This window comes from Opisthocomus hoazin, chromosome 8 (genome assembly GCF_030867145.1).
Source record: "Opisthocomus hoazin isolate bOpiHoa1 chromosome 8, bOpiHoa1.hap1, whole genome shotgun sequence".
NCBI classification, from domain to species: Eukaryota; Metazoa; Chordata; class Aves; order Opisthocomiformes; family Opisthocomidae; genus Opisthocomus; species Opisthocomus hoazin.
In genome coordinates this window covers 58,383,915-58,399,140 of record NC_134421.1, presented here as the reverse complement: position 1 = coordinate 58,399,140, position 15,226 = coordinate 58,383,915, and positions in this window count along the sequence as shown.

Below are 15,226 nucleotides of genomic sequence, written 5' to 3'. Positions count from 1 at the left end.
CCGTGCCTCGATTGTGCTGTGTCCAAACTCAAGGATCGTGAATCTATTTTAATCAGTTGGGGATTTAGGAGGAGTACTCTGTCCGCAGGCAGGTAGAGCACCCCATCTAAACTATAGGCGTGCCCTAGGAGGGGCTGACTGCGTTGTGTTGAACTACAGGCGGGCTCCAGGAGGGGCTGACGGCATTGTGTTAAACCATAGGCGAGCCCTGGGAGGGGCTGATGGCATTGTGTGAGCCATAGGCGGGCTCCGGGAGGGGCTGACGGCATTGTGTGAGCCATAGGCGGGCTCCGGGAGGGGCTGACGGCATTGTGTGAGCCATAGGCGGGCTCCGGGAGGGGCTGACTGCCTTGTGTTAATTTTTGAGTTGCCACCAGGGGCCAAGGGCCAGGCGACTACTGAAACTTTGTGTTAGTAAAAATCTTAAGCGAAACCTGACATTTTTAAATTGGCGTCATGGACAAGATCCTTGAGCTTTGGAAGGTACCAGTAGCTTAAACAGGAACAGCTACGGCGATGGCAGGCAGGGAAGTACTATATGAGTTATTGAGGAAATTCAAGGCATGTCACTCCTCATCAGGGGACAAGTGGGCTCAAACTAATTGGTGTTATCTAGGAAAGCTTGTAGAGTGAATTGAGGCATTGCAGTTGGAAGCTAAAGAAAGGTAAAGCTATGATATGTGCTGTGTCGGGTGCGAGCTTAGTAGAGGCCAGAGAGTAGGATAAACAGGAGCAAGCTTCAGTGTGGTTGTTACAGGGGCAGACAGCAAGCTTAGAACAGGATAATAAAGGGTTGAAGGAACAGGTTAAGGCCTTACAAGAAAAGTCAGGAAAGGAACAAGAAGATATTGTGTCTTATTCAGTCTTGTTCAACTTACTCATCAATGACCTGGATGCAGAGACAAAGCGTACACTCAGCAAGTTTGCTGATGACACAAAACTGGGAGGAGTGGTGGATACACCGAAAGGCTGTGCTGCCTCGGGGTGGACCTGCTGGAGAGCAGCTCTGTGGAGAGGGACCTGGGTGTCCTGGTGGGTGACAGGTTAACCATGAGCCAGCAGTATGCCCTGGCTGCCAAGAAGGCCAATGGGATCCTGGGGTGCATTAAGAAGAGTGTGGCCAGCAGGTCGAGGGAGGTTCTCCTCCCCCTCTACTCTGCCCTAGTGAGGCCCCATCTGGAGTACTGTGTCCAGTTCTGGGCTCCCCAGTTCAAGAAAGATGAGGAGCTACTGGAGAGAGTCCAGTGGAGGGCTACGAGGATGGTGAGGGGACTGGAACATCTCTCCTACGAGGAGAGGCTGAGGGAGCTGGGCTTGTTCAGCCTGAAGAAGAGAAGGCTGCGAGGGGACCTTATAAATGCTTATAAATATCTGAAGGGTGGGGGTCAGGAGGATGGGGCCAAACTCTTTTCAGTGGAGCCCAGCGACAGGACAAGGGACAATGGGCACAAACTGAGGCACAGGAAGTTCCGTCTGAACATGAGGAAGAACTTCACTCTGAAGGTGACAGAGCCCTGGACCAGGCTGCCCAGGGAGGTTGTGGAGTCTTCTTCTCTGGAGATATCCAAGACCTGCCTGGACAAGGTCCTGTGCAGCCTGCTGTAGGCGACCCTGCTTCGGCAGGAGGGTTGGACTAGATGACCCACAGAGGTCCCTTCCAACCCCCACCATTCTGTGATTCTGTGATTCTGTGAGGTGTTCACAGGAAGCCTTAGTAGAAAACCTGACAAAAGAAAACTCAACAGGAAGCTCTTTCCTGCCCTGATGGTTACCATACAAGCAAATGTTTGCACCCTACCAGGGAGTCAGAGGAAGTTAAAACCCCACATAGCTCACTGCAGCAACCTACACAGTCTTTAAGACCATTAAAGTAGAATATGCTTATGACAATGACAAAGATTATACCCCTAAAATGTTAACCAAGGAAGTACCTTATACGGCAACCGAATTAGCTAAACTAAAAAAAGATTATTCATGTAATCCAAGAGAATCTGAGGCAGAGTGTGTTTGGAGAGTGTTGTTAATGGGTGGAGACCAAATAATGTTAAGTGTAAGGGAGGCTGAAGGATATTGGGGACCTGGAGTATTTCTAGTCACCAGTGATCATAGAGCCCCATGGTCACTCACATAGCGAGCAGCTTATTGCGCTGGAGGTCTAAACCCATCAGAATGGGGAGATCCTCTCGCACTTACAGGGTCAGTGGATCAACTAGCAGAAAACACACAAAAAGCAGCGTGCTTACAGATGATGTATAACCGAGAATTAAAATTAAAGCAAGAATCCCCAATGATGATACCGGTCAATCCTGAAAGAATGACTCCCCTTACTCAAGGCTTACCCAATTCGTTAAAACCTTTAGGGATCCAATTGCAAAATACCATTACCAATACCCCGCCAAGCACCTGGGTGACAGCGGCTTTAACAGGAGTGCTGATCCCAGATCACCATACTCCAGCGCAAAAAATATGGACCTGGGGGGAGGTAGCTCAGGAGTTAATTATGGGCAGAAGTATGGTCCAATTAAAACCAAACCCAAAAATATAAGGTGGACAGAGGCAAAATCCTCTCCAGTAAAAACAGCGAATCCAGATAAACCGAAAGAGGATGGGATGTCCAGGAGGAAAGCGTTGTGGATAATAGGAAGACAAAAAGGAATAGCTTTGAAGTACATGGGTGGGGTCCCTACAGAACACTTAGAAAAGTTTATATTAGAATGGCCAGAAAAAAACAAAATGACTTCCAATGGTAAAGAACGGGTAACACAACCCACCACCATGGACGACGAAAAGGTACCCTCCGCCCCCGTCACGGTGTTGGAAAAGCTTCCCGAGCCCTCCTCTTAGAAGGAGGGAAACTAGTTCCTTCACCTGTCTCTAGCGGGCGGACAGGCGAAGGGTGGATGCATATTAGGCAGCTCGCTCTTACCCCGCGAGGTGATTTGGTTTTGTTCTGTGTTGTAGGACCAAAACAAATACCTGTTCCCTTCTTAATAGATGTAGGAGCTCAAATTTCTGCTATACGAAAATGATGCCCAACAATGCGGGATTAAACCCTCCAAAACACCCTTAATGGTATCAGATGCATTTGGAAATGTTACGGTCAAAACTTTAGTGCAAACCTCTCTGAGACTCCCCGGAGATGATAATTCAATCAGTGTGCAGATGGTAATGGGGGAATTTCCATCAAACTTGTTAGGAACAGACATTTTGAAAGGACGTCAATGGACAGACACCAGGAGGTGCCTGGACATTTGGAATAGCTAAGTTAAATCAGAGATTCCTGGTCCCCGGCCCTCCTCTTCCTCCCTCTAAATTAACCAATATAAAACCATATTCTTTGCCTGCAGGAGCCAGGGAAGGCATAGCACCCGTACTGGCAGAACTGTGGGAACAAGGAATTGCAATTCCCACCCACTCACCTTATAACTCCGCAGTTTGGCCAGTGCGAAAACCAAACAGAAAATGGTGACTGACGACTGATTATCATCGATTAAATGCTAATACAGGACCGTTAACTGCTGCTGTGCCTAACACCACCAAACTCATTAGTACCATTCAAGAATAAGCTCATTTAATTTTGGCAGCTACTGATGTTAAGGAGATGTTTTTCGTGGTCCCCCTCCAACCCAAAGATCAAGCCCATTTTGCTTTTACTTGGGAAGGACAAGAGTTTACATTTACTAGATTACCCCGAGGATTGAAACACTCCCCCGCTCTAGCGCACCGTGCCTTAGCACGGGAATTAGAACTAATTCTTCCAGAAAAGGAGGTTAAAATCCATCAGTATACAGATGGTGTGTTCATGGAGGGGGAAGCAAGCAGAGTCGGTAGGCAAAGCACAGGCCACAATCATGAAACACCTAGAAGGGCCAGGTCTGCAGATTCCACCGGAAAAGGTACACTCTTCTGCCGCTGAGGTAAAATTCTTAAGGATCTGGTGGAAAGCAAGAGCCGTGTGTATTCCTGGCAAAACTTTGATAACTTTAGACCAAATACGAATACCTACTTCGAAACAAGAATTGCAGCAAGTGCTAGGGAAGCTGATTTTCTAGCGAAAGCACATTCCTGATTTTTCTTAATAGCTAGGCCATTGTATATTTTATTGTGAAAAGGTGTTTCTTGGGATTGGACCCCTGTCCATGAAGAAGCCCCACAATTGTTAATATTTGAAGCCTCTAACTATCAAGCCTTAGGCCCTATTCACCCCGCTGATCCAATTCAGGTTGAATGGGGATTTGTTCACTCAGGACTATCAGTCCACCTTTGGCAAAAGGGGCCAGAAGAACCCCCAAGACCTACTGGATTTTATTCATGAAGTTTTAAGGATGCAGAAAAACATTATACAGTATGGGAAAAGGGACTGCTTGTAGTGAGTCAAGCATTGCGGGAAGCGGAACATACCATCCGCCAACAGCCAATTATACTCCGAGGCCCCTTTAAGATAATAAAACCTATTTTGGCTGGAACCCCACCCCCTGACGGGGTGGTGCAGCATGCATACAGAAGTGGTATGCACAGATTGAACATTATTGTACCATCTTCCAGGTATCAGAGGGCACACCTAAAAAACTAACTATACACAAAGAATTTCCCCCAAATCATAAAAATGATCCTCCATCTCCAGTTACACGAGTTGCCCCTCCATTTTCCGAACAACTAGAAAAGGGTTGGTTCACTGATGCCTCAGCTAAACGTGAAGGGAAGGTGTGGAAATATCGGGCAGTGGCCTTACAGATCCAAACTGAAGAAAAAATCATAACGGAAGGAGAAGACAGTGCACAAGCAGGAGAATTAGCTGCAGTCTGGAGCATATTCCAACATGAAGCTCAATCTTCTTCTCCTGAAGCTCAACCTTCTTCTCCTGTCTACATCCATACTGACTCTTATGCCACCTTTCAGGGGTGCACTGAATGGCTTTCTTTCTGGGAGCAAAATGGGTGGGAAGTAAATCAGGTGCCCGTACGGCAAAAGGAAAAATGGCAAGATATCCTACAAATTGTCAAACAAGGAAATTTTGCCATAGCCTGGGTAGCTTCCCATCAACACGAAAGTAATCCAACTAGTCAGTGGAACAGTGAAGCAGATGAATCATCTCGTTTAGCTCCCCTACAAAATGAACATATAATGGAAAATTGAGAATAACTGTTAGAATGGCTACATATTAAAAGAGGGCATACAGGAAGCAAAGATCTCTACTGTGCTCAAGGCTGGCCTGTTACCAAAGAAAGTTGTCGCACTTGTATTTCTGCGTGCAACCTATGTCGTAATCGACTTGACAAACACCCCTTAGACCACCTTCCCTTACACATTAGAAGCGGGAAGGGACTGTGGGAAACTTGGCAAGTAGACTATATTGGCCCCTTCCGTAAATCCAAGGGAAAACAATACATGTTAGGGGGAGTCAAAGTGGTATCCAGGCTTGTGCAAGCAGAAGCATTCGCCCATGCAACAGGAGAAAACACAGTTCAAGCCCTAAAAGGATGGTTTTGCTCCTTCCCAAAACCTACATCCATCCAGTCAGATAATGGCTCACACTTTACCGCAAAAGTAGTCCAAGACTGGGCCGCAGAGGAAGGAATCAAGTGGTTTTTTCACACTCCTTACTACCCCCAAGCAAACAGGATAGGAGAGAGAACCAATGGTCTACTTAAAAGGTTTCTCAAACCACGAAATTCAGGATGGGCAGGACGGGTACGGGAGGCCCTCAGTTTAGTGAATAGCTGATGGGGAAAATTCGGGAGCCCGAAAATCACGGCTTTCTGCCCCGCACCTCCAACAATCCTACCTGCCCCTGAAGGTCCTTATCACCCTGTAAAACCATCCCATTATCCTGGACAACCAGTATTAGTTAAACTCCCCACCGTGGGAGAAGTGCCACTGGTACTTGCTACCGCACTTAATGAATACGCATGGAAAGCGAAAGATGCTTTGGAGAAAGAACACAATGGATTGTCCTGTCTTTTTAATATTGATTTAATTCCAGTTCGCTGGGAACCAAGTATGTTTTCTCTCTTCTTTAACAGACAAAGTCCGTGGGACAAAATCAAATCCTTTGCCGGGAAGAAGGTAGATGGTGATCCTGATTATTTGTATAATATTGATGGTTATAGTCTTATTAATATTCATAGGATGCATAGTTTAGCATCTCAGGTACTGTTTTGGACAACTGTGCTCTTCACCTCTAGTACCATGGGAAACCTCACTTTTCCAACTTCAGGACACGAGTGGGAAAGTAAATTTATAGCATTAGGTTCTGGATTAGCCCATCAATTTAACCAATTCCTTATCCGGTTTCCTCTTCCTAGGGACTGAGAATCCTTTCTTTTTGCTTGTTTACAGGCTGAAGAATTAAAGCTGAAAAAGAAAACAACCAAATAATTGTTTAATGGAAAGTTTAATTGCATGTGTTTGTTTACGCTGTTTAAGATTTAATAATGTTTATGTCTGTGTTATTATTAAAAAGGACGGTTTGGCCAGCTGTAATTTGTTTCTTATGGACTATAGGAAACTTTCCTATTAATATGCTCATTCCTTCGTTAGACAATGAGTTTGTTATTAGAAAAAGCTGTTGCTCAAACCTTTAACGAGTTGTTGGATATGTGGAGGACCTCTAGGTCTGCGTAGTTGGCCCTGGGTTTCTACCCCTGTACACCCAAGTCAATTAGCAGACAATGACAGTATGATACAGAATGACAGTGATGGCGACAAAACACCCTGGTTCGTGACACACCCCCAAGAGGGTCAATATTGCCTATCTCGTAATCAGTTGGGCAGAACATGGGTAGGACAAAGTAGTTGTAAATGGACTTTTAGGCTGGGTTGCAATGGGTATTCAAATTGCAGTGATAAATTTGCTCAGCCCCTGTGTGGGTGGTATGATGTCAAAGGAAATCTGCGGAACACCACAGGTTCATGGGGAACTACAGAATTGAGCAATGGAAATTGTACTTTCCACCAAAACAAGGGATACCAGGGATGGTGGTGTCCTAAAGCAATCATCTCACCTTTTCCAAAAGGCCAGTATTTTGGAAACTGGAGCCGCAATGTTTCAAACGCAAATTGGACTGGACTGTTTTCAAATGGATGTATCAGCCTAAAAGGTCCACTTTATTTGTGGAAATTATGCCTATAAAGAATTACCTGCCAACTGGACTGGCTCTTGCTATGTGGGTGTAATTCGACCCTTGTTTTTCTTATTGCCAAATACCTCTGGGTTGGGATTACGGATCAAACTATATGATGATGTTTCTAGGATTAAAGGTTCCATTGACCCCTCTATTACTCGTGGTTCCAGTCAACGACGGCGAAAAAATGAACGGTCTCCCGAGCAAATTATTAAGCATTACGGGCCTGCGACCTGGAACCCTCATGAACCCATCAGTGGTGCTCGAGAACCCATCTATAATTTATATCGTATCATCCAATTACTAGATGTTTTAGAAATCATTACAAACCAAAGTGCAACAGCCTTAGATTCATTAGCCGAGCAAGCCGCTCAAATGCAGACAGCGATCTTGCAACATAGGCTGGTTCTCCATTATCTACTAGCAGAGGAAGGAGGAGTTTATGGAAAATTAAACGACTCTAACTGTTGCCTAAAAATTTATGATAATTGGGCAGTAGTTAAAAAGATTACATCGGGAATTCATAAACTGACACGCATTCCTGTCCAAACATGGAATGGGTGGGAATTTGATATGTGGTCCTGGCTTCCAGGAGAACCATTGACAAAAAGAATACTTTATTATTTAAATTAAGGACTACTCATATTGCTTGTTTTACCGTGCGTAATTCCTTGCTTCATACGCTTAATTCAAACTGTAGTTACCAATGTGCATTTTATAGCTACCCCAGCCAACCCCTCCAAAACAAAAAAATTGTTGAGTATCTGCACATATTAAGGATGAAACTATAAAAATTATATAAATCATTTATAAACACTTATGCTAAGCTTTATATGCTTTTTCTTCTTTTCTTTTCTTTCTTCCTTTTCCTTCCTCCTTTTCTCTCTACCTACTAACCCATTTTCTTAACCCCCTGCAAACCCAACAATAGGTGTCCAGAAGATTTTCTGAGCCACGCGGTGGACTGTGGGACTCGGTTCCGCCATTTTTGTGATGTCTCAGAAAATTTGCCGCCATCTCAAGTCTCCCCTAGCTACAGGGGAAGGCTTCCCACACCAGCAGCTCAACTGGTCACTGCTGGTTAGCAACAGAAGAACCACTGACCAGACAAGAACTGTCACAAACTCTAAGGGGAAGAGGCTCACCAGGAGCAATCGAAAGATCACACATCATAGGATCATAGGTTGGAAAAGACCTCTAAGATCATAGAGTCCAACCATCCACCCAACACCACCATTCCTACTAAACCATATCCTGAAGTGCCACATCTACAGGTTTTTTAAACATCTCCAGGGATGGGGACTCAACCACTTCCCTGGGCAGCCTGTTCCAATGCCTGACTACTCTTTCAGTAAAGAAATTTTTCATAATATCTAATCTAAAACTCCCCTGACACAGCTTGAGGCCATTCCCTCTCGTCCTATCGCTAGTTACCTGGGAGAAGGGACCAACACCTGCCTCACTACAACCTCCTGAAAGGAGATGTTGGTCTCTTCACCTTGGAGACTTCCATGTGTAAGCGTGACTGGTGCAAAAGTGACTGGTGCAAATGGACGGATATAAAAGGACGATCTTAGAGACTGCGAGCGCACGCCAGCCACCAACTGCAGAGGATTATCAACAGAGGACCCACAGGACGCCGCAGGATCCAGGGCAGTTACTATTCTTCTTTTCTCCTTTCCCAGTACTGTTTTCTTTTCTCTCTCCTCTTCCTTGTTTCCTTCCTTTCTTCTTCTCCGCCATACCCCTTATGCTAGACCATTACCTCCAGAGCTGTAATAAATAAAATCAGGAGTTTGGTTTACCGTTACCGTGCCTCGATTGTGCTGTGTCCAAACTCAAGGATCGTGAATCTATTTTAATCAGTTGGGGATTTAGGAGGAGTACTCTGTCCGCAGGCAGGTAGAGCACCCCATCTAAACTATAGGCGTGCCCTAGGAGGGGCTGACTGCGTTGTGTTGAACTACAGGCGGGCTCCAGGAGGGGCTGACGGCATTGTGTTAAACCATAGGCGAGCCCTGGGAGGGGCTGATGGCATTGTGTGAGCCATAGGCGGGCTCCGGGAGGGGCTGACTGCGTTGTGTCAATTTTTGCGTTGCCACCAGGGGCCAAGAGCCGGGTGACTACTGAAACTTTGTGTTAGTAAAAATCTTAATCAGAACCCGACACGGATATATTTGTTAGATTAAAAGGATTGTTTATGTTCATGAGCTTCCAGGTTTAGTCGTGTAAATCTCTCCCAATACGCTATCTCATCAGAGTTAATAGGTGTATACATAATCAACAAAATACACTTCTAACTTGGTGGTATTTAACTTTTCCTGGAAATACAGCCTTTTTCATATGGGTAGTTTTGATTAGTCTGGAAATAGGATGTGTTTAGCTTAGAATTTAAAAATAGTTTATGAAGTACTATACAGCATATTAACATAGCATATTAAATAAGAATGCATATGTTCTTAAAAAATACGTCATGCTTGCTGAAGTAGTACAAAATGTGTTCTCAGAGATTCTACGATGCTGGAGTTTTCTTGATTCATATTAAAACTGTCAGGAGAAGCTACAGATTTTAATACCTGCAAACACACAGATTCTAGTGATGTGGCTGAACGCATCTTTATTTTTTTTTGTCCCTGTCCCCCTTCTGGAATATTTAACATTCTGCCATAAATTTATCTCGGTCAGATCTAAAGACTATGGTTGGAAGCCTCAGATGTGTAACAATAAGTGCTGTTTTTAGTTACAGAACTAAAAATTCACCTGTTGTTCTCACTTTAAGATCCAGAACAAAAGAAAACAATACTTATTATTTACTGTCATTATCTACTCATTAAATTTCAAGCATTTCTTCCTATAGTACAAGTAAATAATTAGGTAGGTAATTAGCAATTTACAGTGAAAGAAATCATGCACTGAACTCTTCATCCCCAAACAAAAAATGGGTAGTTGTGAATGCACTGATAGCATCAATACTTCTCCCCGAGAAGGAAGTCTGAGTGCTTTACAGTAGTTTTTGCTGTAGAGCCTGACTGACGTGTGCAGGAGTGCTTAGAGGTCGGTACTGCTCCCTCAGAAGCTGAAACAATGCCTGCTATTTTTAAACGTGCAACATCCATTCGACACGTGGTACTCACACACTGCCCTCTGTAATTACATCAGTCACCTCAGCCTAGCAGTGTCCTGCTGGCTGTTTGGAAGGTGGGCATCCACTTGCTGGGAGACTGAGGAGACAACAGCTTAAAGCAATACAAAAAACCCTGCATATCAGGCCTTAATTTTTCCTTAATTAAAAATTAGAGATTGCTCAAGACCCACAGACTTTGTGCTTTGCCTCCAGTCGTTTCTTCTGTCATGGCTGTTTGTTGTACCACTTACCAGATTTCCCCGTCACAGAGCAGAATATGACCATCATCATTTTTCTACTTGTCTGTTGCGGACGGTCACACACATTTGACTGAGTTCTGTTATAACGTGCTCAGATTTGTTCACATAAAAATAATCTTTTGTTACTCAGATGGAAAATATTTTGTATTACCTGCTTTGTAGAACTGTATTCTTGAAAAGAACGTGTTTCTTTTGTAAATTTTGAAGTCTAAATAGTATATGTAGAAAATCCAGTAGATGGCAAGTTTTTAAGAATATTTTGCATTTGCATTGTTTCGCAATACTTTGTACACATTCAGAGCCTGCAGGAGTCTGGGTTCATCAACTTTAAGCACAGTTTTCTCATCGGTAGTGTTTTAAGTTATGGTTGAGGCACAGAGAGAGAGTGAATTAAAATTTCATGGTTTTAATTCCTGATCTTTCAGGCTGCTTAGTCAGATTTTGGTCATGTTTGCCTCTTTTGTAGGAAAGAGCTGAAGAAAAAGTTAAATCTCCACTAATACTGACAGAATCCAAATTACGTCCTGTACTGATGTTTGACAGTTGATTTAATTCTGGGTATGTCTCCAGAAGTAAGAATTTAGAACTCTTTATACTCTAAATAATGACAAAGTAGTTGTCCGGTTGTTTTGGAGATTTTTTTTCCCTTTTTACAAAAGTAGGAATGTGCATTTTCAGTACTTTAGTGGAAAAGTGTAAGAGAGAGTATTAATTCTAAAAATATTTGCACAGGTTTTACTGATAGTAGCTTTCAAAAAAAGAAAAAAAAAAACAACTGGGATGTGTTTTCATGTGTTTTTCATAAACCCCTTTCTCTGCTGAGTCAAGAAAGCAGTGAGGTCATGGTGGGTGCGTGAGAACTGACCTGAATATTAACAGACCTAACTACATGCTTCGGTGTTTCCTTAAATGAAAAGACCCTTAGGCTAAGCAGGATGTTTTTCCCTTTTCTATTTTTGCAACAAACATCTGAATATATATCTTCTTTAATAACATAAACTGTGCAGAGTCTTTTCTGAAAGTGCACTCTTGTGTTAGCACTACCTGTGTTTGCTGCCACAGCAGTCTCTAGCTACATCACCTCATCAAAAAGCCACTGTGCTTTCCTAGCTCGTTTTGAAGGGTGAAAGCTCTGCGTTTCTCTCAGCATTGAAAATAATGTGTGTTTTTCCAAACGCAAAGTTATTGTAGAAGAACTTCACAACTGTCTCAGTTCTCAAATGTTGCTTGAAATACTGAATTTACTTTGCAAGCTCTTTGGGGCAGAAATCCTTGTTTTGCCTTGCCTTTGGACAGTGCTTATCCCAGTGGCAACTATAATGTGCGTCCCGATGCAACCTGATACCAATCACTTCACAGACAAGTTGGAAAATCCACTCTCAGTTACGTCTTTCCAGTCCTCCAGTACTGTGTGCTGAATATTGCTGTGTACATTAATTGTGTAAGGTCTAAAAACATAGCTGTGGACCCGGGCATCCCCAGTTCAGGAATAATGTGGAATATTTTATTTTCTACGATAAAGTGTAATACCTGTGTTTTGCTCTTGAGGCAATGTGCAAATAGGGGTGGGCATTGCAAGGCGTATTTCTGAGGAAAACAAAAGAATCCCTCTAGTTTTGTGTCCATCACTTTGAAATATGATAGCAAATTCCTATTACTGTCCACAAATGCAAGCCTGCCCTGAAGTGTTGCTATTCCATCTCCAGCTTTGGGAGAGCTGCATGGAGGAGGGGGCAGGCTACACTCCCACAGACCAGGACTGTGTACGCTAGAGGGTTCCCTTCGGAACTCTGCTGAAGTTGTCTCCGTCAACATCAACACAACCAAGTCTGGGGTGTTGAAGTTCCCAAACATGCTTGGGTGCATCAGGGTTCGGCGAGCTGGAGCCTACCAGTCTGTGGTCAAGGCCTAGGGGGAGTTAGATACCAGCGCTAGCGTGTCCACTGGGAGTGGGGAGAGGCCAAGGCCAGGGAACGTGACAATGGGAAACACTCAAAACTCATTTGTCTGCCAGTTGGATACCACGTGCAGCTGCAATAAAAGCATGTCTGCAAGACTTGCAGCTTAAGCTATGACTATTTAAGCCATAGCTTAAATTCTTTCCTTTATTCTGCTGCCTGAGATCAGACTGTCTGTCTAGTCTGATTGGTTTTACTCTTCTGTTTGAAAACGCAGATGCAAGAGGCAGTAGTTTTAGCGGTAATTGTGTTTTGTGAGGTAGCTTAATAGCTGCTCACCTAGAAAGTGAGATGATGTGGTACATTTTGCTTAGCCTGACGTTTAAACCCGTGTTCCTGTGACTATGGAAGAAGAAACTAAGTTGGTTGGGAAGCTGCTAAACTACTCTTTCCTTTTGCATTTAAGGCATGGTACAGAAAAGAGACAATGTGAGAGGAGCGAAGAGAGGGACTGTTATTTTTGGCCAGCAAGAACAAAATCTTAGGCTTTAGTTTTTCTCCAGACATGACTCAGGCATTTAGAGTTAAGGACTTGGGAACAGAGCATGCAGTGATGCTGTAAGCAGGGACTCGGAAACAGGCTGTGTATCCATCCTCGGTTGTTTGTCTCACACCAAATACAAGATGAGCATGACCCGAGTAGGAAATAGTAATAAATAATGTGAGGAAAAGGATTTAGAAGACTGATGTAGATTTCAAGCTAATAAAACGAGGGGAAAAAAGCCTGCCTTCTAGCTTGAAGGGTTAGTGTTCCGGGGGAGGAGGATGCTACACAGGGCAGCATCCTGAATGGGGCCAGCAACATCGCAGTTCAGAAACTCTTTGCTTCAGATTTCACACAGACCTGTCTCTGTGTATAGGATCCATTCTGAGCTGGGGTTTGCATGCTTTATCCTCTTCCTCAAATGATCTTCTTTTCAAATACTGGTAAATGCATTGTGTTGCACAGATGAAGCTTTCTTCTTGAAACCTCTTGTCCTAAAATATGCATACTTTTGTCCTGCCAACATGCACAGTCCTGCAGAGTTCTCACCTGTACCTCATCTGCTGATGATCCTACAGCGTCTCATCACCTGGGATGCTGAACCTTGGAGTTCCATTCAGGCAGACACGTGCTGCGGGAAACGAGATCGCAAGGAGCGTGAGCTACAGGCAATCCACATCCTTCTGACTGTAGTCTTCCTGTGTTAATTGCTGCCTTCAGTATGACTTTTTTCTTCTTGATATCATTCAGTTCTCTTCTAAAATCCTCTTTGTATGAATAATAAGATAATCCTAGTTTTGTGTGCATTCTAGGAGAAAATAAGTAATACACATCCAGTCCTGAAATACGGGGTTGTCGTAAGTGTAGGGCATATGTGTTGGGTTTCTGCAAATGTTTTTGCTGTTACTCTTTTCTTTAATGATTAACCTAGAAGCCATTATACCTTCTGGAGTAATTTCATTGTCTTCATGTTAATTTTAGAACCCAAGAAGATGTTGCCACAACAGCTTTTCAAAGTTAGATTTCAAAACTACTTTTCATGCGACTCCACATTTCTCAGGAGTGGATTCTAACTGAATAGATTACTCAGTTTTGATGCCAGCTCAGTTTTCTGTATAAGCTTTAGTATACGTCTAACTGAATCCAGCTACTCTTGTTTTCCAATATCAGTTCCGTTTTCCTGCAGCATTATCTGCTAGCAAAAAAAATCTGAAAGCTTTCCCACTTGGGAATGAGTAACGTTTACAGAAGATGACTTTGCTTAAAATGCGAAGTCCTACCACTAGACATTCTCAGCTTTTATTCACTCCAGAGCTGTGCTTACAAGCTTCTATGAAACTTTAGGACTTGGTTTAGGAAGCTGGCTGTTTCTCTGCCTGGCACACTGCTCAGATCAAAGCACTTCAGTAGTTCACTTGAGACAATTCTTGTAGGACGGCAGCAGGGGAAGCCTGTTGCAGAATTGCCTGAGCTGTGTTATGCTACAAAACGTAACTTCAGCACGTAGCTTCTTTCCAGTTCAGCGATGCTGGCTCCAGCATGCCTAAAGTTAGGACTATACTAAAGTGTTTTGAAACCCAGGCTGCTGAGAATATCCCCCCCCCCAAATAGTTCATTGAACAAATATTTTGCTTGATGCAGTACCCTCAGCACCTCGTTGCTGTTAGTTGAAACACTGGCGCTGATTCCGATTTCGAAACGTCTCCCGGGGTGAGGAGGACACACGCTTTGCTTCTCTTCGCTCCTGCAGGATTTTTGCTCGCTTGTCCTCCCGGCGTCGCACGGAAGAGCAGCAATGTGGCCGGCAGCACTACGCACACAGGGCCGAATCCTTCAGCCCCGGTCTTACCTCCAATCCTAAATTACAGCAGGGCTGCCAGAGAGTTCATTCCCTCCGACCCCCCGTGGCAGACTGGCGGCCGCAGCCCCGGGCACCCCGCTGCCGCTCCCAGCGTGAGGTGGCGAGCACCGCTCCCTCACGCCCAGGCGGCCGGGCGACCCCGGGGCGGTTCGGCGAGCGGACGCCGCTTGTTCGCGGCCGTGTCCCTGCGCGGGGTGGGGAGGTACCTCCGGACCGAGGGGTGCAGCGGGGCCTTGGGAAGGCGGAGGCGGTTCCCGCGTGGGCCGGGCAGTGCGCGGAGAGGCGGGCCCGGTCCTGTCCCCTCGGGCTCGCCCCGCGCCGGTGGCTGCTGAGGGGAGCGCGCAGCCGGCCTCCACACGCCGCCCTTCCCCCCCCCCCACCCGCGCTGACCCCGGCCGGGCGGGCGCCGGCTTTG